Source organism: Callithrix jacchus, chromosome 1 (genome assembly GCF_049354715.1).
Source record: "Callithrix jacchus isolate 240 chromosome 1, calJac240_pri, whole genome shotgun sequence".
NCBI lineage: Eukaryota > Metazoa > Chordata > Mammalia > Primates > Cebidae > Callithrix > Callithrix jacchus.
Window position 1 is genome coordinate 155,945,164 of NC_133502.1, and position 25,231 is coordinate 155,970,394.

The 25,231-nt window shown below is 45.3% G+C and overlaps 1 long non-coding RNA gene across 1 annotated transcript in view; it reads left to right on the plus strand.

Moving 5' to 3' along the window:
• Positions 1–9,018: 9,018 nt before the first annotated feature.
• LOC128932567 (uncharacterized) overlaps positions 9,019–25,231 on the plus strand; it is a 220,879-nt gene continuing 204,666 nt past the window's right edge. The window contains exons 1-2 of the long non-coding RNA XR_008482550.2: positions 9,019–9,136; positions 13,209–13,341. This is a non-coding gene — a long non-coding RNA (uncharacterized LOC128932567). The remainder of the gene's footprint in view (positions 9,137–13,208; positions 13,342–25,231) is intronic.

The following is a 25,231-nucleotide window of genomic DNA, read 5'->3' on the forward strand; positions in this document are numbered from 1 at the left end:
GTCTCTGCAAATGGAGCCAATTCTGATGGCGACTCAGAGATTGCATTGCCTGGGTTCAAATCCTTGCTTGACAACTCACTAGCTGCATGATGTTGAACATAACGTCATGTAACTCTTTAGGTCTCAGTTTTTTATCTGCAAAATGGGACTAATAATAGTATGTACATGATACAATGGTTGTGAGGATTCAATGAGAGTATCAAACATGCATATGGAATTTAGTGCAGTCAATAACAGCTCTATTATTTTTTAATCAAATATGTGCCAGACCTTGAACTAGACACTTTACCTATATTAGCAGCTGACACCAGCAGGTTCCCCTAAAGTCTTGAATCAGACCTCTCCTAGGTCTGATCTTTGTGGAGAATCCTGAGTTAAGATGGGAGCTTCGGTGACTGCTGGAGAGCTCCACCGGGCAGCAGCTCAGCACTGTCAATCTCTCCTTGAGCAAACCTTACGTTGGTGTCTGAAAAAGTCACTTCTAATAGCAGAGACCCTCTTAAACTAAGTTTAAGGGAGGCAGGCCAGCACCACTTGCTGAATATTCTCTATGTTCCCAGTATCTCAAGATACTTCATATACTTTAGCTTAGTCAATCCTTGTGAAAACCCCACAATGCCGATGTTCTTGTCCCATTTTGCAGTTGAGGGATGTCATTGTGTCTGGTAGTTAAAGACCATGGGGTCTGGAGCTATACTCCCTGGATTCAAATCCAGGCTCTTCCATCAACTAACTGTATGACTATGAGCACTTGACTTCCAAGATCTGTGCCTCAGTTTACTTTTCTGCTAAATGGGAATAGCAGTCAAAGTTCATGGATGTTAGTGGGAATTCCATTAGCTATTGAATGATTCCTGATAGATGGTAGCAGGAGGCTGACACTGCTGGAGAAAAGATGATCAGAAAGAAGAAGTCTTGGCCGGGCACGGTGGCTGATGCCTGTAATCCTAGCACTTAGGGAGGCCAAGGCAGGTGGATCACCTGAGGTCAGGAGTTCAAGACAAGGCTGACCAACATGGTGAAACCCCATCTCTACTAAAAATACAAAAATTAGCCAGGCATGGTGGTGGGTGCCTATACTCCCAGGTACTCTGGAGGATAATAAAGGAGAATCACTTGAACCTGGGAGGTGGAGCTTTCAATGAGCCGAGATCACGCCACTGTGCTCCAGCCTGTGTGATGGGAGCAAGACTCCATCTACAAAAATTAAAAAAAAAAAAAAGAGTCCCACATCTAGTGTACTTAGTCAGGAAGAAGTAGAAGTAAATCCGCCACCTGGAATCCAGATAGGCTTGAGTCTAAAGATTTTGTTCAGATCAACAGTATTGTGTTTTCCTCTTTTGCTGAGCTTTCCGACCCAAATTAGTTCTAGATGGAGCCCAGAGGCTGCTGAAAGGCCGCCTTTGGAGGTAGAAGGCAACAGTAGCAGCTCCTATGGAAATACTTCTCGATAAGGACCTAGTACAGACCTAATGACTCACACTTGATCAAGGAAAACAGTTCACAAACTACCATAGGCTAATTCTTGTGGTTCATGCCATGTAGGCATTTAGGACAAATGTGTCTGGCTTGTACCATTGATGAGAGAATTATGTGGCACATTTGCTCTTTTTTTTTTTTTCATTTTTGAGTATCTAACTCTGTTGCCCAGGGTGGAGTGCAGTGGCACGATGTCAGCTCAATGCAACCTCTACCTCCCAGCTTCAAGTGATTCTCCTGCCTCAGCCTCCCAAGTAACTGGTATTACAGGCACCTGCCACCATGCCCAGCTAATTTTTGCAGTTTTAGTAGAGACAGGGTTTCACTGCATTTGTCAGGCTGGTCTTAAACTCCTAACCTAAAGTGATCTGCCTGTCTTGACCTGCCAAAGTGCTGGATTACAGACATGAGCCACTGAGCCCAGTCACATTTGCTCTTATTATTTTGTCACCCAGGCTGGGGTGCAGTGGTGTGATCTCAGCTCACTGCAACCTCAACCTCCCAGACTCAAGCGATTCTCCCACCTCAGCCTCTTGAGTATGAGGAGTGAGAACAGAGGTGTGTGCCACCACACACAGCGAATTTATGTAGTTTTTAGAGAGATGGGGTTTTGCCATGTTGGCCAGGCTGGTTTTGAACTCCTGAGCTCAAGTGATCTACCTGCATTGGCCTCCCAAAGTACTGGGATTACAGGTGTGAAACACCATGCCTAGCCTGCACATTCACTATTTTTGTAGACTCTTAGGGGATGTCTGTCCTTGTAGAGAGAGAGAAAGGAAGAATATGCAATCCAGGATGGAGGAATAGACTACAGCCAGCATGTCAGGAGGGGATGGACGGAGAGGGAGAGGAATGATATTCAGGTACCTGCTCTATGTCCTGCACAGAGCCAGGTGCCTCCCTGGTTGGATAGGTACTGTTAGTCTCCCCACTACCCTGCAGAATAACTCAGGGAGCTGCAGGGTCTTGCATAATGTCACACACAGAGAAGTGGTGGAGTGACTATTTGAGTTCTCCTGATCTGATTTCAGTGTCTTTAACACACCAAGACTTTTTCCACCCAAACCCTGAGCACATGCTGGTCCTGACTGGAATTTCTCCCATTCCAGGCATACCGCTGCATTCTAAAAAATTCTTTCTGGCCAGGTGCGGTGGCTCACACCTATAATGCCAGCACTTTGGGAGGCTGAGGCGGGTGGATCACTAAGTCAAGAGATCGAGACCATCCTGGTCAACATGGTGAAACCCCATCTCTGCTAAAAATACAAAACTTAGCTGGGCATGGTGGTGCACGCCTGTAGTCCCAGCTACTTGGGAGGCTGAGGTAGGAGAATTGCTTGAACCCAGGAGGCGGAGATTGCAGTGAGCCGAGATCATGCCATTGCACTCCAGCCTGGGTAATAAGAGCGAAACAACATCTCAAAAAAAAAAATTAAAAAAAAAAAATTCTTTCTTCAAGCTCCATGTTTACTTCACATTTTCACCACATATGCAATTATTTATTTATTTGCCTTTAAACTTGGGAGGTGGGTGGTGGGCAGATTTCCACAGTGCAATGTGAATGCCAAGAGAGCAAGGCATTGTCTGTCTTGTTCATCCTTGTGGCCCCAGCACATAGAACAATGCTTGGCCCTTAGTAGGTGTTTACTATTTCCTTAATAAAAAATAAGAGCAATAAATCTCAGAGTCCAGTTTTATTAAAGATATAATTCATTAGCTGGGTGTGGTGGCTCACCCCTGTAATCCGAGCACTTTGAAAGGCCAAGGAGGGTGGATCACATGAGGTTGAGAGTTCAAGACCAGCCTGACCAACATGGTGAAACCCTGTCTGTACTAAAAATACAAAATTAGCTGGGTTTGGTGGTGCATGCCTGTAATCCCAGCTACTCGGGAGGCAGGAGAATCACTTGAATCCAGGAGATGGAGGTTGTGATGAGCCGAGATGATGCCACTGCACTCCAGCCTGGTCAAAAAGAGTGAAACTCCATCTCAAAAAAAAAAGACACAATTCACTGACCACAAATTCACATAACATTGTATAATTGATTGGTTTTTAGTACTTTCACAAAATTGTATATTTTCATCACCCCAAAAGGAAACCCTGCATTCATTAGCAGTCACTCCTTATTCCCCCTTTCCCCCAACCTTGATCTACTTTCTGTCTTTATGGATTTGCCTGTTCTGAACATTTCATATGAAAGGAATCCTGTCACATGCCCATCAGTTGATGGGGATTTGGGTTCTTTCCGCCTTTTGGCTATTGTAGATAATGCTACTATGAACATTTGTGTACATGTGTTTGTGTGGACATGTGTTTTCATTTTTTTTTTTTTTTGAGACAGTCTCGCTCTTGTTCCCTAGGCTGGAGTGCAATGGCATGATCTCAGCTCACTGCAACCTCCACCTCTCAGGTTCAAGCCATTCTCCTGCCTCAGCCTCCCAAGGATCTGAGATTACAGGTGCCTGCTACCATGCCTGCCTGATTTTTGTATTTTTAGTAGAGACCAGGTTTCACCATGTTAGATAGGCTGGTCTCGAACTCCTGACCTCAGGTGATCTGCCCGCCTCAGCCTCCCAAAGTGCTGGGATTGTAATCCCAGCATGAGCCACTGTGCTCAGCCCCACCTTGCTTCTCTCCCCCTCTCCCTCCCCCCCCTCCTTTCCTTCCTTACTTCCTTTCCTTCTTTCTTTCTCTCTCTCCCTTCCTTCCTTCCTTTCTCTCTTTCTTTCTCTTTTTCCTTTCTTTGTTTGTTTCTCTCTTTTCTATTTCTTTCTTTTCTTGGCAGTCTTGCTGTGTCTCCCAGGCTGGCATGCAGTGTCACGATCTTGGCTCACTGCAACCTCTGCCTCTTGGGTTTCAGTGATTCTCTGGCCTCACCCTCCTGAGTAGCTGGGATTACAGGCTTGCGCCACCACACCTGACTAATTTTTGTATTTATTAGTAGAGACAGGGTTTCGCCATGTTGGTCAGGCTGGTCTCAAACTCCTGACCTCAGGTGATCTACCTGCCTTGTCCTCTCAAAGTCCTGGAATTACAGGTGTGAGTCACTGCCCCAGCCTACCACCTTGCTTTTTAACTCTCTTTTGACAGCCAATGATGGAAGCCTCTCATATGAATGGGCTCAGCCTGGCCTCCTGGGAGGGGCTAATATGCCTTTCCTCTTATTCCAACTGCATCTACTCAGGATTTACCCTGCAAGGACCCCTCCAAAAATGCTGTGGCTGGGGGGGTCTGAAGCCTTCCTATCCATGTGACCTGGCCGGCATGCCAGCCTCTTGGCTTGGAGTCACCACTTACAGTAGCATCTCACCTTTCTTCTTTATAGAGGGAGAACAAAGATCAAAATGCCTTGTTCCCAAATGAAAACAGACAGAGCATTTTAATGATTAACCCTGTAACTTTGTTATTGGTCTGCGCAGGCCTCTTGCCATCAATGAGGCAGGAACAGCCCTGCTGCCTCTTGCTCTAAGCCCCAGGGTAAAGGATAATTTAATAAAGATTCAGTGCTTCCCCATGAAAGTCCCAGGATATACTTCCTTCTGCCATTGAGAGGCTGCTCGGTAGGTTCTGGATGGTTCTGAAACTCTCCACTGTGCCCCACAGTGCATGGGCCTTTTTCACCTGCCCCCAGGTACTCTGCAGGGCTCTTTTCTTTCTTTCTTTTTTGAGATGGAGTTTTGCTCTTGTTGTCCAGACTGGACTGCAATGGCACAATCTCGGCTCACTGCAACCTCCGCCTCCTCGGTTCAAGTGATTCTCCTGCCTCACTTTCCCGAGTAGCTGGGATCACAAGCATGCGCCACCATGCCTGGCTAATTTTGTATTTTAGTAGAGATGCAGTTTCATCATGTTGGTCGGGCTGGTCTTGATCACCCCATCTCAGGTGATCCACTCACCTCGGCCCCTCCCAAAGTGCTGGGATTATGCATGAGCTGCTGTGCCTGGCCTGGCACTTTTCATCTATTATCTCATTTTTATTTCTCAGTCACCCAGCCAAGCAGCTGCACCTTCCACATTTTGCAGATATGGAAGATGAATCTAAGCTTTAGTAGTTCATCCCTCTGCTATATCAAGGAATCCAGAAATACCTAAAGAAACATCTGGAAGTAAAAGATGCTGCCACAAGGCCAACGGTTCAACTACTTTGTCTCTTCCTTTTGGGGTGATTTTTCTTTCACTTTACTTTTTCTTGTAAAGAGTCTTCCTACCTCTCCATTGCCCCTCCTTCCCACCCACTCTACCGCTGTCATTCTCCGTAGCTGATCTGGAGTGGATACAGTGGGATTTACATTTGTTTCAGCATAATTCGCTCTTCAGCCTTTCATTCAAAGGCTGACTTACCGGGTTGTAAATTCAGTCGTTTATTCCATGCTCATTTCCGTGCTCGTTCTATGTTCGACACCAAGCTCCATGCTGTGGATACAAAGGTGGTTGTGGTTCGGTCCAGGTCTTTGAAACCCTCATAGTCTAGTGCAGAAAGAAGAGATGCAAGCACGGAGTTTCTAGTTAACATGGCGAGAGCTCCTAGAGAGGGATTCGCACTGTGTTGCAAGCATACAAGGAACAAAAACCAACCTGAAGATAGGCCAGGTACGTGGGTTCACATCTGTAACGCCAGCACTATGGGAGGCCGAGGCGGGTGGATCACTTGAGGTCAGGAATTTGAGACCCGTCTGACCAACATGGTGAAACACTGTCTCTACTAAAAATACAAAAAAAAAAAAAAAAAAAAAAATTAACTGGGCATGGTGGCGTTTGTAGTTCCAGCTACTAGGGAGGCTGAAGCAGAATTACTGGAACTCAGGAGGCAGAGGTTACATTTGAGACAGAAAAATCCTTTCTCAAGAAAAGAAAACAAAAACAAAAACCAACTTGAAGAAATCACAGAAGACATCCCAGACAAAGTGTCATGAGAGTTGGGAACTGAAGCACAACTAGGAGTTTATTAATTTCTCATTAATTCCTTGAAAGACCGTATTAGTGGTGTAGACCCACCTGCTTCCACTCTCCTGCGTTTAAGCATTCTTCGTATCACATACCTGGCCTTTCCTGACAACGGCTCTTGAGACCAGAGATTGACCTCAGGCTCCAAGTAAGCTGATTCTCAGGCAGGCTAGAGAGCACTGATTCATGGCCTGACTTGAAAAGAAGATGAGCTCAGCCAATCAGTTCCCTCTTTCAGGAAGTTAGACCTGGGAACAGAAGGATGGATCTAGTTGGTGCTGGTGCTACATTTGCAAAGGTGCGAAGTTGACTTGGGAAGCCACAAGGATTGTGTACTAGTGAAGGTGTAGGGACACGAAAGCAACAAGGAAACAGGAGACACAGAGGGAGAAAGCTGAGATACAGTGAGGGCGAGAGTCCAGTTGCTTCTGAAACATTAGAAGCTGCCAGAGGTGACAATGTTTCCTGGTCCCCACTATGACCCTCTAGTTCCCTTCCTGTCCTGGAATGTGCGCATGAGACTACTCAACAGCCCCACATACATTCCCCCCTTTAAAAATGAGCTGAAATGGGTCTTGGTTCTTGAAATCCAGGGTCTTGGCTATAACAATATTTCAAAACTGTTTTCATGGAGAGCAGGCCTTTTCCAGTTGGGTAAGAAGAAGAGGTCATAGTGAAACATTCTAAAAGGACCAACGTTAGCTCTGAGGGGGTGGGAGGTTTAGTTTGGCTGGAGGTTTAGTCAGCAATGGGGCTGGTAAAATCTGGAGCCAGACTGGGAGGGCTTTGAGAAGAGACCTTCGTCTTTGTAATTTATGGAAGTGAAATTGCAGTAGCAACGAGTAAGTCCTACGAGTAACACTAGTAAATCAGGATGCACAAGACTGACCTTTGCCAGGAACGAGCCCATCCATTTCCCTTTTTATTCCTGGCCTCATTTTATAGGTAGTTCTCATTAGAGGCAATTTATCTGGGTTGAACTTTTGGCAATGGCAAAGCAGAGGGAAATGCTTTTTTAAAAAATTTTTTAAACACCTCCACCTTTTTATAGGCCCCTCTTGCCAACACTCTGTTATCAGGAGCTAAGAGATTTCATGGATCTCATTTGTCATTGAACTACAGTGTTTTCCCATCCTGCCTCTTCCCAGGGGTGTTGACCTTGGAAAAGTGACTCAGTATCCTTGAATCTCATTTTCTTTACTTGTAAAATGAGGGTAATTATATTTACCCAGCTGAACTCTGGGGTAGTGCTTTTCCAGCTTTCTCTGGGGAATCATTAGGGTTGTTTTTTTTTTAATGCATTTATTTATCTTATTTTTTTTTTTTTTTTTTTTTGAGACAGGGTCTTGCTTTGTTGCCCAGGCTAGAGTGCAGTGGTGTGATCTTGGCTCACTGCAACCTCTGCCTCCTGGGTTCAAGTGATTCCCCTGCCTCAGCCTCCTTGGTAGCTGGGACTACAAGTGCACGCCACCACATCTGGCTAATTTTTATATATTTAGTGGAGACGGGGTTTCCTCATGTTGGCCAGGCTGGTCTCAAACTCCTGACCTAAAGTGATCTGCCCACCTGGGTCTCCCAAAGTGCTGGGATTACAAGCATGAGCCACCACACCTGGCCTATTTATCTAAATTTTTTACTTTTCAATCCATGATGAACCAATACAAGCATGCAGCTTGGGACATATGCAACCTGAGTTTAAAACACTCAAACTTTTCTAGACCCTGTTCCAGAAGACAAGTCTGCTAGTCACGTGCTTGAGTATTATGGCAAGGTCAAAGATTAGAAAGGTTTCTAACCGCTTGCTTTCAATTCTATATTTATTATTGTGAACTGGAAATGAGTAGTTCGCAGACCAGCTTCAGTCTGTGGACCAGACTTTGAGTGACACTGCCTTAAGGGTCTTTTTTTTTTTTGGAGACAGAGTTTTGCTCTTTGTTGCCCAGGCTGGAGTTCAATGGCTGATCTCGGCTCACTGTAACCTCTGCCTTCCAAGTTTAGGCAATTCTCCTGCCTCAGCCTCCTGAGTAGCTGGGATTACAGGTGCCTGCTAATATTTGTATTTTTAGTAGAGATGGGGTTTCACCATGTTGACCAGGCTGGTCTTGAACTTCTGACCTTAGGTGATCCACCTGCCTTGGCCTCCCAAAGTGTTAAGATTACAGGTGTGAGCCACTGCGCCTGGCCCCTCAGGAGTCTTATGAACTCAAATCGAGGCAACCTATGGGGTAGGGCTTTGGGACTGAGAGTGGGCTTTATATGTAACTTGCATGTGTGAACCATGTTTATGGGATGATAATGTGACACCAATCTGATGTTTCCTGAATGTTTGTAACTCTTTCTTTGTCTTCTCTAGTTATGTTCTTAGGTTGGCAGTGTTTCCTGGTGTGTCCCTTTCTCTTTTTTTGTGACTTGGCATTCTGTTCTGCACTGGAACACAGTATGTCTGTATCCAAAGGCTGCCGGTTTTAGAGTCAGGGTTGGAGTTGGAATCTTGGCTCTGACACTTTCTAGTGATGAGATGTCGGACAAATTGTTCGATTGTCCCTCAACTTCCTCATTCAGTTAATTTTTATTATTATTATATTTTGAGACAGGCTCTGGCTGTATCACCCAAGCTGTAGTTCGGTAGTGTGATCTTGGCTCACTGCAACCTGTACCTCTGGGGCTCAAGCCATCCTCCTAACTCAGCCTCCTGAGGAGCTGGGACTACAGGTATACACCACCACACCTGGGTAATTTTTAAATTTTTTAAGAGATGGGGTCTTACTTTGTTGCTCAAGCTGGTCTCTAACTCCTGAGCGCACGTGATCAACCCACCTAGGCCTCCCAAGTGCTGGGATCACAGGTTTGAGCGACTGCCCTTATTCCTCATTTATAACAGAGCGCTGGTAATACCTAGCTGGTGGCTGTGGTGAGAATTAAATGATCTAATGTGAAAAACCACATCTTGTGTCTAGTAGGTTCCCAATAAAGCAGCTCGCTTTGCTCTTGCACTCTGATGACGTTTTTGTTTGTCTTACATTCTGTGTGATTTGGAGGCTCAGAAAGTGGCACAGGCAGGCTAATAAACCATGGGGGCAGCAGCATAGATCATGATGTCAGCATAGTCCCCATGCCTTGCTGAGGCCCCAAGAGGAGTCAGAATTAAACACCATGGGTGACCCAAATGCTGAATCTCTTCCGTTTCATAGTCTCTCTGCCTCAAAGGACCCTAGAGCCCACACAGCCACAGAGTCCCCAAAATGTCCCTGCTGATGGGGCTTGGGCTGTTTGGCACAGATGCTGTGAGGTGCCTGTCCTTTGCTTGGAGGATTCTTCACAGCTGACAAAGCCGTGGTTTGGTCATGGAAGGTGTCTCTGTCTCCAGTTCAGAGGTGAATCCTGATTAGTTTAACCAGTCACTGCAATCCCATGTTCCCTGATCAGTAATACATTTTGGGATGGGTGTGTCTCTCAGTATGGCCTGAGACTTAAAGTCAAACTCTTAGGCTCAAGTGATCCTTCCTCCTTAGCCTCCTGAGTTGTTGAGACTACAGGCACATGCCACCACATCTAGCTAATTAAAAAAAAAATTAAAGCAGGGAGCTGATGGGAGGCACCTATAAAATGTTTCTTCTAATCTTCAAAAGAAGCAACTCAAAGTTCGAGTCTTTTTCTGCCTCTGGATGTTTTTCTGTCCAGATGTGATGCCTGGAACTGTGGCAGCCCTCTTGTGATCATGAGGGGAGCTGGTCCAAGAACAAAGTTGATATATTGAGACATGGAAAAAACATGGATCCTAGATGAAATAATTAAATCAGTTTTGAAGTCACCCTACCATACGCCTTTATGGTATATAAATTAGACAAAATGAACTTGTAATAATTGCACTAGCATTCTGTATCAAAATCCTTACATAAAATGTGAGGAAATTAGTTTGCTGGTACTGTGCAGTGCTGAAGGCAGGGTATGCTTGAGGATTCCTGGGCAGGGACTCAGCTTTCTTTCTGCAGCTGAAGAAATGGACTCATTCATGTTGTGTTTAAACATTCCCTTGAATAGAAGCCATAGATGTTAGAGTAAATTCTTCTAGTGACATGAGCAATGAGTGAGAAAGGGCAGTGGCATAGCCCCTTGAATCTCCTAATTAGAAGCCTCACTAAGGCGTGTGCTCTGATCTGCAGCTGCCTGACACGTGTCATTCTGATTTCAATAAGATTCTCTACCTTTGTATAATTAAAAAGGGGACTTACTGTAATAGGTAAGGATGTATAGGGATAGGTGTGTATGTATGTGTGTGTGTGTGTGTGTGTAGGTGTGTCATCTGTAACTCACCTGAAACCTCTGTAGTTGTCGTATTTGAAGTAATAAATTTCCTAATTCTTCTTCCTCCTCCTCTTTTTCTTCTTTCTTCATTTATTGAGACAGGATCTCATTCTGTCACCAAGGGTTAAGTACAGTGGTGCTCACTGCAGCCCCAAACTCCTAGACTCAAGTGATCTTCCCTCCTCAGCTTCCTGAGTAGCTGGGACTACAGGAACACATCACCACACACAGCTAAATAAAAAAACAAAAAAACCCCACGTGTGTGTGTGTGTGTAGAGCTAGGGTCTTACAGTGTTGCTCTGGCTGGTCTTGAACATCTAGACTCTAGTGATGCCCCGCCTCAGCCTCCCAAAGTGCTGGGATTGCAAGTGTGAGCCACCATCCTGGCCTAAATTTCCTCATTCTGTAAGTCACTTTAAGTTGAGTGGTTTATTCTTTGCTCTTGAAAACACCGTAATTGACATATGTTCCAACTGTGAGTGCTTGGCCAATGGGCGCAGGGGCAATGCTGGGGTTAGGGATATAGGAAAGTATATGCTTTCTAAATTTTATTTTCAGTTTTTGCACTGAATCTGAGAGATCATGTTTGAAAAAATTTAGTCTATTCCGTCCTTCATTCATTTGTTAATTTGGACCTGTTGAGTGCTTTTCATGTGCCAGCCACTGTGCCTGGCACTGGGAACACATTGGAGAAGAAGTCCTGCCTTGGGGGCATCATGATGGAATGACAAACACTTCAGTGGCTCTGCATGCTAAACTCTTTTACAGGAGTCTCAGTATCTTGGAAACCATGTATGTGTCACTTCAATATTTTTTTTTTTTTGAGACAGAATCTCACTCTATTGTCCAGGCTGGAGTGCAGGGGTGTGATCTCTGCTCACTGCAACCTCCACCTCCTGGGTTCAAGAGATCCTTATGCCTCAGACTCTCAAGTAGCTTGGGTTACAGGTGTGGCCACCACACCCAGCAAATTTTTGTATTTTTAGTATAGACTAAAATACAGGGTTGCACCATGTTGACTAGGTTGGCCCAGCTTAGCCTCCCAAAGTGTTGGGATTACAGGCATGAGCCACCACACCTGGCCCACTTCAAGATTTTTAATTCATCTGAGATGGTGCCAGGGAAGGAGAGACTTGTTTCTGTTGTCATTAGAAAACTCAGGTTTGGCTGGGCGCAGTGGCTCCCACCTGTAATCCCAGCACTTTGGGAGGCCAAGGTGAGCAGATCACGAGGTTAAGAGATTGAGACCATCCTGGCCAACATGGTGAAACCCCATCTCTACTAATAATACAAAAGTTAGGTGGGCAGGCTAGTGCACGCCTGTAGTCTCAACTACTCAGGAGGCTGAGGCAAGACAATTGCTTGAACCTGGGAGGTGGAGGTTGCAGTAAGCCGAGATTGTGCCACTGCATTCCAGCCTGTGACAGAGTGAGACTCTGTCTAAAAAAAAAAAGAAAACCCAGGTTTGTGTGGCCCTGGTTTTAATAAATGTGTCCATTACATCAGTCAGCAAGAACATCACATTGGGAAGTGGAGTAGCCACACCTTTTCTTTACATAGCTAAAGTACAATAAGTATTTACAATTGAGGCAGAAAACAGCCACATATTAAATATCTGGATCTCATATCATCAATGTATGGTGGTTATTGGTTTTCAAATGGGTATTTTTTCAGCTTTACGATCTTCTCGAGTGACAGTGGTGATACTTTTCAATACTTCCATGCAGGCCCTGATGTACATTCCCTGGCTTTTGTGTCCTTATCTTATCCAAAGCATTGTAGAAGAGAACAAATAAATCTAATCTTCAGGACAATGTCTTTGCAGGTGGACAGGGATAGCATATCAAGCACTGAAGACTTTGAGCTTGGGAGGCTTTGAGCTTGTGATGTCTGTGGGGAAGTGAACATGTGACATGGGGGAATAAGTCTATTTTTATACAACAAACCAATGACCAGCATCTCTGTGACAGCAGTGAGTCCCAGAACACGGGTTTTCATTTTTTTTTCTTGAGACGGAGTTTCACTTTTCTTGCCCAGGCTGGGGTGCCATGGCAAAATCTCGGCTCACTATAAAATCTGGTTTCCAGGTTCAGGCAAGTAGCTGGGATTACAGGCATGTACTATCACGCCTGGCCAATTTTTTTTTTTTTTTTTTTTAGTAGAGACAGGGTTTCATCATGTTGGTCAGGCTGGTCTTGAACTCTTGAGCTCAGGTGATCTGCCTGTCTCAGCCTCCCAAAGTGTTGGGATTACAGGCGTGAGCCACTGCACCCTGCTGGGTCTTCTTTTTCATTTCTCTGGAACTCATGTTTTTGCTTCTCAGAGGAGAGCCCCAGTTAGGACCTGGCCCTTTTTTCTCATCCTGCACGTTGCGACTCAGAAAAGAATAATTCAACCAGGCAGGAGAGAGATGGGCTTTTGCTGGATGGGGGATGGCAGTTTTGGCAAAGTGTAGACATTCATTTTTCTTTTCTTCAAGCTTAGGTGGGATAACCCAGGTAGATTGCAAGATGGTAAGAAGTGTATATATTCATCATGAGGGCCCCTATGGGGGCGGAAGGCAGGAGCTGGAGTTCAGAGCTGGGATTGATTGCACGGAGTGAGGATTCCTGGTAAGTGTAGAGTTCATGCTCTACCCTTGACAATTGCTGCTTCTCTGCTTTGTACCTTACTTGTATTGCTCTTTACTTGTATTGCTTCTACCACATCATAAACAGTTTATTATATTTCATTCAATTAAACCCAGGTTTATTGAACTAGGTTCAGTGATAGGTACAAGGGACACTGAAGTGAAACAGACACTAGTCCTCATGGGACTCATGAACTACGGGAAAGACTGACAGATTGACAGCCCAGAAAACTCAGTATCTAAGTGTCTCCATAATGAGACACACTGGGCCTGAGAGAGCACAGAGATGGGGTTTCTGGCCAGCAATGAGAGGTCATGACAAAACTTGGGGAACAGTTAATTCAGTGTGACTGGAGCTGAGTGTCTGTCTTAGTTCAGGCTGCTATAGCAAATTACTATAGACTGGGTGGCTTAAACCACAGAGACTGATTTCTCACAATTTTGGAGACTGAAAATCTAAGGTCGGGCTGCCAGCATGGTCAGGTTCTGCCAAGGTTCCTCTTTCAGGTTACAGACTACCAGCTTTCTGTTGTAGCCTCTCACATGGCAACGAGAGGGTAGGAGAGAGCTCTCTAGGTCCCCCCAGATTTTTTTTTGAGACAGAGTCTCTCTGTTGCCTAGGCTAGAGTGCAGTAGCACTATCTCAGTTCACTGCAACCTCTGCCTCCTGGGTTCAAGCAATTTTCTGCCTCAGCTTCACAAGTAGCTGAAACTACAGGCACATGCCACTGTGCTTGGTAAATTTTTGCAGAGACAGGGTTTTACCATGTTGGCCAGGCTGGTCTGGAACTACTGGCCTCAAGTGATCCACCCACCTCAGCCTCCCAAAGTCTGGGATTACAGATATGAGTCACCATGCCTGGTCTCTGGACTCCTTTCTTTTTTTTTTTTTTTTTTTTTTTTTAGACACAGTCTTGTTCTGTCACCCAGGCTGGAGTGAGTAGTACAGTGGCACGATCTCAGCTCACTGCAACCTTCGCCTCCTGGGTTCAAGCAGTTTCCTTCCTCAGCCTCCCAAGTAGCTGGGATTACAGGCAGCCTGGCTCTACTAAAGAGACAAAAATCCCGTCTCTACTAAAAACACAACACCACACCTGGCTAATTGTGTTTTTAGTAGAGACGGGATTTCACCATGTTGGCCAGGTGGGTCTCGAACTCCTGACCTCAAGTGATTAGCCCATCTCGGCCTCCCAAAGCACTGGGATTACAGGCATGAGTAGTGATTCGTTTCTTTCTATACTTCTTTGCCTATTAAAGCCCTTTTCCCTGCACTCAGTTAACAACAATAAAGACACAGCATCAACCAGATCAAGGAATAATATGAGGCCTGATTGAAGTTTTGTTGCTCTTAATTCTTACTGCTTGATGATGACGATGATGATAGTTTCAGTGCTTACTATATTTAAAGAAGCTTCATAAGGATTACATAACATAGATACTATCATGGCCTTTTTTTTTTAACCTATGGGGAAACTGAGGCTTGGAGACCTTAAGTATTTTCCCCTAGGTCACACAGGTAGTGTGATGGAACCCATTCTCTTTTCCTTATAATGTGATGATGATTAGTATTATGCTTTTATTGTAATTGTCATTATCATTATTACATTTATGGATCAAACATTATCCTAGGTTTGAGCTGTGTACCTCTGAATCTAAGATTTCATTGTAACTTTGCAGCAGCTCTAGGAGGTTGGCATAATTCCTACAGCCCAAACATTCTGCAGCTTTTCATTCTCAGTCTGGTTGTCTTGCAGAAATCCATATTGCTTGTTTATTGGAAAATCAACTTGTAAAGAAATGAAAAGCACTATTTAAAAACCCTGGATCTATATGCCTTCCACATCATCTGTTTGTTTTCACATCCTCCCTTCCTGTAATGATCCATGTGTGCTTAGATTTTGATTACAGGTGTATGCTCATTTTTAAATATAGGTACCATTTGTATAATGTTATATCCTTCCTTTATCACTTGCCATTGTTTTATATTCTCTATTGGGAGATTTTTCTAACAGTTTATAATTTTCTCTGGCTGTAGCAGCTACCTTGTGGATATGCCATTATTCACTCACTTAAAGACTGCTATTTTTTGAGCATTTTAGATTATGGTGACTCTCTGTGTCTATATTATTTTGAAAATTTCGTCTGAGTTGACTTCTTGGGATAAATTGTCAGGAGAGGAGTGATTGGGTTAAAATGTCGTCACCAAGTATTTGTTGAGCACCTGTTTGTTCCAGGCTGTGTTCAGGAGCTGGAGGCACAACTGTGGACAAACATGACCCCAGTCCTCCTCAAGCTTACAATGCTCCGGGGAAGACAGAGACCAAATGGATAAGCAGATAAACAAACAAAATAATTATGGGCCTGGTGCCATGGCTCACACCTGTAATCCCAGCCCTTTGGGAGTCTGGGGCAAGAGGATCACTTAAGTCCCAGAGTTAAAGACCAGCCTGGGCAACATAGTAAGACCCTGTCTCTACAGAAGATTAAAAAATTAGCTGGGTATGGTGGTGAATACTTGTGGTTCTAGCTACTCAGGAGGCTGAGATGGGAGGACTGCTTGAGCCCAGGAGGTTGGGGCTGTAGTAAACCATGTTTGTGCCACTGCATCCTAGCCTAGGCAACAGAGTGAGACCCTGTCTCAAAACAAAAACACTTACAGAAATGAAAACAAAATAATTATGCATTGTGATAGTGCTGTGAAAAGATAAACCAAGTGATGGGATAGAAAATAAATGTGGGAGTCTACTTGGATAAATTTCCTGCCGGCCGCTCTCAGAAAGGGTCATTTGAGCTGAGACCCAGGGAATGAGAATGAGCCCATTTAGAGTGATTCCCAGAGAGAGGGCTCACGTGAAAAATGGGCACCTTTTTTTTTTGAGATGGAGTCTCGCTCTGTGCCCATGCTGTAGCACAGTGGTGCGATCTTGGCTCACTGTAACCTCTGCCTCCCGGGTTCAAGTCATTGTTCTGCCTCAGCCTTCTGAGTAGCTGAGACTACAGGTGCCTGCCACCATACCCAGCTAATTTTTATATTTTTAGTACTGATGGGGTTTCACCATAATGGCCAGGCTGGTCTCGAACTCCTGACCTGATGATCTGCCTGCTTTGGCCTCCCAAAGTGTTGGGATTATAAGCATAAGCCACCTTGCCTGGCCCCTAAATGGATACCTTTACATATGGAGTGGGATTGATCTGTGAGCAGTATACAGTATACAGACAGCTGCACATTTCAGTGTAATCACTTGCTCCAAAAATCTGGATTCTATTTAGTGAAGTTCTTTAATTCTTCTCTCCTGACTCCTGTATGGTCTGCTGATAGGATTCACTGTTTTCAGTATTGTCCCCCTTCAATCAATTTGCCACTCAGCAGCCAACATAACTGTGTAAGTGTGGATCGTATATGAGCTGCAAGTTTGAGAAACTCCGTAGTAACCCTGTCTCAAAAAGTTAAAAAAAAAAAGCATTTAATGGCTTACAAAGCTGAAAAGTCCAGGTACATCTGGATCCAAAGGGTCAAACAATAGCTCAGGACTTCCTCAGCTCTGCTTGCCTCTGGGAGCTACTCTTAGGCCTACTGTCCCCCTGTTGTGGTAGACGGGTACCAGCAGCTCCATTTGCATCTATATCAACGATTCTGGCTGAAGTCTTGTTTATTGGCCTGGTTGAGTGACATGGTGGGAGTGGGTTGGTGAGTTGGTTGGGATGATGGAGAGGGCAGTGGGGAGGCAATAATCAACTAGCCAAGCATGATTTCTGGTACTGGGGAGTGAATTCAGTACCATCCAAGCCTCATAGGATGAGAATAGTGGAAGGGTAGTTATTTTAACTTATTTATTCTTTTGAGATGGAGTTTCCCTCTTGTTGCCCAGACTGGAGTGCAATGATGTGATCTCGGCTTACCGCAACCTCCACCTCCTGGGTTCAAGTGATTCTTCTGCCTCAGCCTCCTGAGTAGCTGGGATTACAGGCATGTGCCACCATGCCCAGCTAATATTTTTGTGTTGCTTTTAGTAGAGACAGGGTTTCTCCATGTTGATCAGGCTGGTCTTGAACTTCTAACCTCGGGTAATCCACCCACCTTGGCCTCCCAAAGTGCTGGGATTACAGGCATGAGCCACCAAATTTTTGTATTTTTAGTAGACACAGTGTTTTGCTTCCAGGCTGGTCTTCAACTACCGGCCTTTTGTGATCTGCATGCCTTGGCCTCCCAAAGTGCTGGGATTTACAGGCATGAGCTACCTCGCCTGGCCATGAGGTCTCTTCAGAGATTATTCCACCTGTTTGTTTGCAAAAAGGTGGGGATCCCTGTCTTTCAATGATAACTATGTGTGTGAAGAGCTGGCAGCTCATCAACGGTAATTTTTTTTTTTAATTAAAAAATTAAGATGATCTTCAAAGGCACAGAATTAAAAACACCAGGAATGAAAATCACTAGGTTTCTCATTTGGTGTGGACACAATTGTTTGCTTCCTCTTGATTTCTCCCCAGAGGCCCAGGGTATGGAGCAACCTCAGGCCAGCCTGCTTGGCTCTTCCTCATTTGGCCAGGGCACTTGCTGAGCGCGGACCCCTCTTCCAGGGCTTTTCATGTGAACAAACTGCATGCAGTCCTCGATTTCATCACTGCCTGCAAGGGCTCAGGACCCTCCAAGTGTGCCTTTCAGCTTTGAAAACTTTATTCTTTAGTACCTTTTGTCCGTCATCAGGATTTTGGCCTGATAACATGGTTGAAAAGGTTTTGTCAAATGCCACTCGAACTTTCTGGTAACGACGCAAAGAATACATGCCTGGCTGAGGCTGGCACATTCATCCTTGCAGCTATTTTGGTAATTGGCTTTTGGGGAAGTGTGCTCTCCGTGGGGGCCTCTCTGAAACCTCCATACTAAGGCATGGATGGGAAAAACAAAACCTTCCCAGAGCAAGCTGACGCGTGAGAAAGAACTTGTTTTTTTTTGAGACAGAGTCTCACTCAGTTGTCCAGGGTGGAGTGCAGTGGCATGATCTCAGCTCACTGCAACCTCCACCTCCAGGTTCAAGTGATTCTCCTGCTTCAGTCTCCCAAGTAGCTGGGATTCCAGGCATATGCCACCACCCCCAGCTAATTTTCATGGTTTTAGTAGAGATGGGGTTTCACCATATTGGCCAGGCTGGTCTAGAACTCCTGATCTCAAGTGATCCGCCCACCTTGGCCTCCCAAAGTGCTGGGATAGGCTTGAGCCACCACTCCTGGTCAGAATAACAGTTTTGTTCACCACAGTCCTGTCCTTTTCTGTCTGCTCCATTCACCCGTGTACCTTTTGGTGGCTGTCATGAAAGGCAGAGGCTCTGCTTCTTTGATTCATGAACTATTTGCAGAAAACTTGCTTTGCCTCGGTTCTAGATTTGTTCAACATTGGGCATTTGGCTATAATTCCTATCTTTGGTCTTTCTCTTGCTCCTGCTCCTCATATTGACCAATTTATTCAGGTTCCCCCAGCTCAGTCCTTGGAGTTCCTTCAGGACCTGCCTTGGACTCCATCCTACTGGCCTCCCCTAGGAATCTCCAGTTCCAGAAGTGCCCTGCAGGCCTCAGTCTCTAGCCTGGACCTGCTTAGTGGGCTCATCCAAGACTTAGATGCTTACCATGGACCCAGCTCTGACCAAGCACCTAGATGTTTGTTTGATCTTGTTGGCTCACACTGAGGGCAGCTTTTTCTTAGAATTCCTTTCCTTGAGATCCCAGAGGGCTTTATGCCCTACCCTTCACCCCCAACAGGTGTCCAGCATGCTTGTTGCCTGTGCTGAAGCAGTAAAACAATTCTTCAGTGCTATAAACTCAAGGGCTCACCTGTTGAAGGTCAGTATGTTCAGAGATGTTTTTACAGCCGGTAAACATAGCACCATTTACAGTGGAGCACATTGGGTTGTAAATTATTTCACCGATAGCACTAGCCCCTTATTGACAGAGAAATGGGGGGAAATTACACAACCACTCTACGTGGTGAGAAAATGCAGTTCTGGTGATACCCATGGACTGCCTATCATTCTACTGATGAATTATTTCTTTTCTCCGCCCACCCCCAGCCTGTTATTTAACATTGGGTTTTGGCTACAAACCCAAGCCACATTTGCTTAGGTTTTTTTTTTTTTTCCTCTGCTGGTACTATGGCCTTTGAGAGGCACTCATTTTGCCTAAGCTGGCTACGTGGTGGGTGGTTCCCAGACCTGAGACTCTGTCATTGACAACCAGTGAACTTTGGGACATAAAGGTATTTCAGGAATTGATGGCAACTACCCATGAGCTGTCTTCTGCTTTGGGATGACTTCTAGGAGCCTTGGCCTCTGCCCACCATGGGCAAAGACTAGGTGTTCCTGCCCCAGGACTATGTAGAAGGAAAGCCCCAAGTCACCTGCTAACAAGCATATTCTGTTGCTTGGCACCTTGTTCTTTCTTCCATTTGTCCTGTAAGCTGGGCCCAGGACACTGGAAACTTGGAGAAGGACTTAAAAATTACAGATTAGGGAGCTGGGTGTCTAGTAGTTCCCGGGGAGTGGAGAGGCCATTGGATAGGAAGCCAGCCAGACACAGACAAGAAACCTGGGACTTCTATTGTCCAGCTAAAGTTCACTTTTTTTTTTTTTTTTTGAGATGGAGTTTCGCTCTGTTGCTCAGGCTGGAGTGCAATGGCATTCTCAGCTCATCACAATCTCTGCCTCCCAGGTTCAAGCAATTCTCCTGTCTCAGCCTCCTGAATAGCTGGGACTACAGGAATGTGCTACCACACCCGGCTAATTTTATATTTTTTTAGTAGAGACAGGGTTTCTCCATGTTGGTCAGGCTGGTCTTGAACTCCTGACCTCAGGTGATCTGCCTCCCTCGGCCTCTCACAGTGCTGAGATTACAGGTGTAAGCCACTGCTCCCAGCCACTAAGTTCACTTTGAAGACTTCACATCTCCCTGGGCCTCAGTTTCTTCATCTGTAAAATGGGCCTAACAGACTCTAACTCATAAGGGAGAGGTAAAATGAAAATGCCAGCAAAAGAGCCTGGCATGTGGTATGCAGAGAACTGAGCTGTGCAGACCACACGGGCTCTCAGCAAGCCATCCAGGGCCACTCAGCAGTTCCTCCTCTTCTCCTCATCCTGAGTAGGACTGATGGGACAGAAGACTCTGGACACTCTCCTAGGGTCTTTGTGAGGCTGGGCATAGTGTGACATGTCCTGGAGTGTGGGGAGCTCACACATTGTGAATGGGCACCTGGCCAGCCAGCCTGCCAAACTGTGCTTCAGTGGCTTAACAAGAGCGTATCACAAATCTCCCCTGATCTTCCTCTGCTAGAGCTCTGCTGTACTCATGGTTTGGGTTGAATTGACTTGGGGATTCATGGCAAAGCCAGGTGGAGAGGAATGGAGAGCCACTGGGCCATCGAGTGCACAGGTACTGGCCCTTTTAACTCATTTGGTCTCGTAACCCTGGCGGAAGGCGCCACAGGCTTGTAAAATACCAGGATGTTTCTATAGGCATTTGCAGTAAAGGGTTTTCCCGGTTCCCAGACTTCAGTTCAAGACTGGTTTGGGTCTGGGAGTTTCTCACTTTCCCTAATTCCTGAACAAACTAATCAAATCCATTCGAGCTTCTGGCTGAATCCCCTCCATACACAGAGGAAGAGAGAAACTACAACCTACGAGCACCTGCCATATCATTTGTGATAGCGCACTGATCGGGACAGCAGCCCCCACCCCCAGGCTGGAGTGAATAACCCCCATGCAGAGGGAACTAAGGCCCTTGGAAGTGGCCTGACTCCCCAGGTCATGCAGTCAGGAAGTGGCAGCTGGTATCTGAACCAAGGACTTGAGCCCCCAAATGCTGCACAACTTTACTACTTCTGAGGCTATGAAGGAGAAAGATTAAAGCAGGGCCTGAGAAAAAGGCCAAGTGGATTAGTGAGGCAGCTGGGGAGGGGAGGAAAAGGGAAATGTATAAAGGAGTACACACAGTTATTGCCTCATCAAGGCAAATGAAGTGTGCTCATGTGGTGGAAAATTGTGAAACTTGGCTATGAAAGCTTTATGTTAGATAGACTGTGAGGCCCATATGGTGAGAGTTCTCCCAGCACACCCTTTTCCCTTAGAGATCTGGTTGGTGGTTCATGCTTTTCCACCCAGCTTGATCAAATTTATCGAAACAGCCATGTTTCTTATTCAACCACCTCTTCTTGGGAGTTCCGCAAACTTACACATGACATCTAGGCACAGGGAGAAAGGGGTAAGGTGACGCACTCTGTGATTTTAGTGCCTCCTTCAGAGCCTCTTTGTTGGGGAAGTTATTGCCGTCTCCATGGCTCAAATGAAGATGCAAGTGCAGAGAGTTTATGACGTTTGCCCAGGGTCAAACAGCTGACAGAGACGAAGCCAGGCTTGGAGCTCAACTCTGCCAGACTCTGGAATGCATCTCTTTCCATGGTCCTCATCTGATGGCTACTTAAAAATATGGTGTTTCCGGCTGGGTGCGGTGGCTCACGCCTGTAATCCCAGCACTTTGGGAGTCTGAGTAGGGTGGATCACGAGGTCAAGAGATCGAGACCATCCTGGTCAACATGGTGAAACCCTGTCTCTACTAAAAATACAAAAAATTAGCTGGGCATGGTGGCGCGTGCCTGTAGTCCCAGCTACTCGGGAGGCTGAGGGAGGAGAATTGCTTGAACCCAGGAGGCAGAGGTTGCGGTGAGCCGAGATCGCACCATTGCACTCCAGCCTGGGTAACAAGCGAAACTCCGTCTTAAAAAAAAGAAATGGTGTTTCCATGTATTCTCCAATTCAATTGCCGTGACAACCTTAGAAATTCAGGTGTTGTTTGTTAGTGCCTCCATTTCACAGAGAGAAATTTCATCAAGGAGGTTAAATGCTTTGACTGAGACCTCAGAGCTGTTGAGTGCATGGTAGAACTTGCACCTGTTCCTAGACTGGAACTTCCCTTTTTTTTCATTATATTACATTTAAAGAACAAAATCTCTGCTCTTTCCATCTATCTTTCCATCTGCCCATCCATCCATCCATCCATCCAACCTTTCCTTCCAGCTATCCACCCATCAGGCCATTCACTCATTCACCCACCTATCCATCTATCCACATCCATCCATCCAGCCAGCCAGCCACCCACCCACCAACCCAATCATCTTTTCAGTGTCTACTTTGTAGCGGGTTCTATACTAGGTCTAGGTAGAGTAATATGGTCATGAAAACTTTCATTTGCCTCCAGAAGCCTGTAGTCTTTAAAAGAACAGATATCCAGTTACACGATATAATGCTGAAATAAGTGTGGCAGTAGAAATATGCAGATTGAGGGAGATTAGGTCTGCCCAGTTGGTTGGGAGAGGTGGTGATACTCTGCCCCTGCTTGTTGAATACTTTGTTTTGAAAAGTGTGTTTTGCATGTGTTTTTCAAAATCTCCTAATTGAATGAGGCACCTGCCTCTGTGGCATCCTTGTGGGCAGTGGTTGAGCAGGAAGTCATCCTCTACGCGAATTAGGTTAATTTGGTGAAAATGAAATGAATAGCTCTATAATCTGGGCTGATGGAAATCCCAGGGAGCACAAAGCTGAACTTGTGGCAGAAGCTGCTAATTGAATTGTGACCTTGGGTTCCTAGCTGGTTACATAAACCATCTTCAGGTGAGAACTAACCAGAGCTTACCCAGCTGGCAGGGGCTGGGCTGCCTCTTCTCATTAGGATCCTGACTGCATTGCTGTAACTGCCCAGGCTTGTTGAAAGGGCTCCTTTTCTTTTCTGGAGTTCACATGTACTAGGAGTTCCTAGGAGGACTCTGGGTAGACTTTGGCGACCTGTGAATCCTTTAAATTAGATGGAAAATTCATGTACGTGTATATGTTCCCTAAAAGAAGGGCTATAGCTTTAATCAGTTTCTCAAGATAGTCCCTGAGTGAAATAATATAAATAACTAGTGATGTGGTTTCTGGTTCCTACCTAAGCAGAGGGTTGAGTAAGTCAGGAGTATGGCCCGGGACTCTTGGTTTTGTCTTTAGATTTCCAGTTGATTCCAATACTCAGTCAATCTTGCGCACCACTGATTGAATTAGAACTTTACTCAAACTTTAACGAGCCTATGAAGGCCTTGGGGAACTTGTTAACATGCAGGTTCTGACTCCGTGGGACTGAGATGGGGTTGAAGTGTGCATTTCTAACCAGTTCCCAGGTGATTCAGCTGGTGGGTGAACCACACTTTAAGTAGTAAGAACCTAAAGGCATGTTTTTGCTTTGGTCAGTCATAGGACATTGGTTAAATTCAAGACACATCTTATTCCTTTGTTTGGGATTAAGATTAAGCACTCAAGGCCGGGCATATTGGTTCACCCTCCTCACACTTTGGGAGGCTGAGGCTCCTCGCACTTAGGTCAGGAGTTCGAGACCAGCCTGTCCAACATGGTGAAACCCTGTCTCTTAAAAAAAAAAAAAAAAGATTAAGCACTCAAGCCACTTCCGTGTGAGGAAAATTATTAGAGGAAAGTAAAGAGATGATTTAGGGAGTGCTGAGTACTTCATGGCCAAAAAGTCCATTTCCAGTGGCAGTACGGGTATGTAAAGAGTAAGTCTGAAGTTAGACAGATCTAGATGTCAATACTGGCCCCAATATTGATCACTTCTTAGTGTCATTTGGAATGACATCAGCTATAAGTAACAGAAAGATTGGCAGTGGCTTAAACCAGCAGTGCCTTATTTTTCATACATAACAATAAGTCCTTCTGTAATGTTGGAATCCTTGGGTCAACTGCCAATCACTGAGGACTGGGGCCATTGTGTTCTTCTGCTCCATGTCTCTAGTATGTTGCTCTTGTGGGAGAAGAGAATACTGTCAGCATCTTTGGCAGGAAAAAGGAGATATTCATTGGAATAACGTTGCCTAGCCATCCCTAGCTGCAAGGAATGTTGGAAAAAAGTTATGAACATTTCCAAATTCTAATTCTGGAAAGCAGCAAGAGAGAGAGATTTGAGAAATGCTGTTCGGTCAGCTTATGATACTATCTTCTACATCGCATGATGGTAGACAATTTGCTGAATCTTTTCATTTGTAAAATGGGATAATAGCTCCTTCTAGCAGTGGTTCTCAAAGTGTGGTGTATGGTTCCCAGACCAGCAGTAACAGCATCACCTGGAAACCTGAGTCCCACCCCATACCTACTAAATCTTCTGAGGGTGGAGCTTCTACTGAAGCTCTGAGGGTGGAGTCCAACAATCTGTGTTCCAACAAGCCTTCTAAGTGATTCTGATGTGCACTCAAGTTTGAGAAACACTACCTTAAAGGTGTCTGTGAAGACTAAGATGACTGCTTAAGTCCTTTGACATCCAGAGAGTGCTCATAACACGTAGCCTGGGAGTCCATATCTTAGTTGGAAACAGTGTTGGACTCTTTTTTTTTTTTTTTTTTTGAGACAGAGTCTCACTTTGTCACCCAGGCCAGAATGCAGTGGCAATCCTCCTGACTCAGCCCCCCAAGTAGCTGGGACTACAGACACATTCCACCATGCCCAGGTAATTTTTGTACTTTTAGTAGAGACCGGGTTTTGCCATGTTGCCCAGGCTGGTCTCGAACGTGGGAGTCTATTTTCTGAGTGCTGACTTGGAATAAGTTTAGAAAATACTCAATAAAGAATTTCCAATGTTTGTTGTGACTAATGTGCAATCCTCCAGTCCCTAGGATCTTTTGGAGAGCCTGTTGACAGAGGGCACTAAAAATAGGCTACTGAGGCCGGCCGCGGTGGCTCACTCCTGTAATCCCAGCACTTTGGGAGGCCGAGGTGGGTGGATCATGAGGTCAAGAGATCGAAACCATCCTGGTCAACATGGTGAAACCCTGTCTCTACTAAAAATGCAAAAAT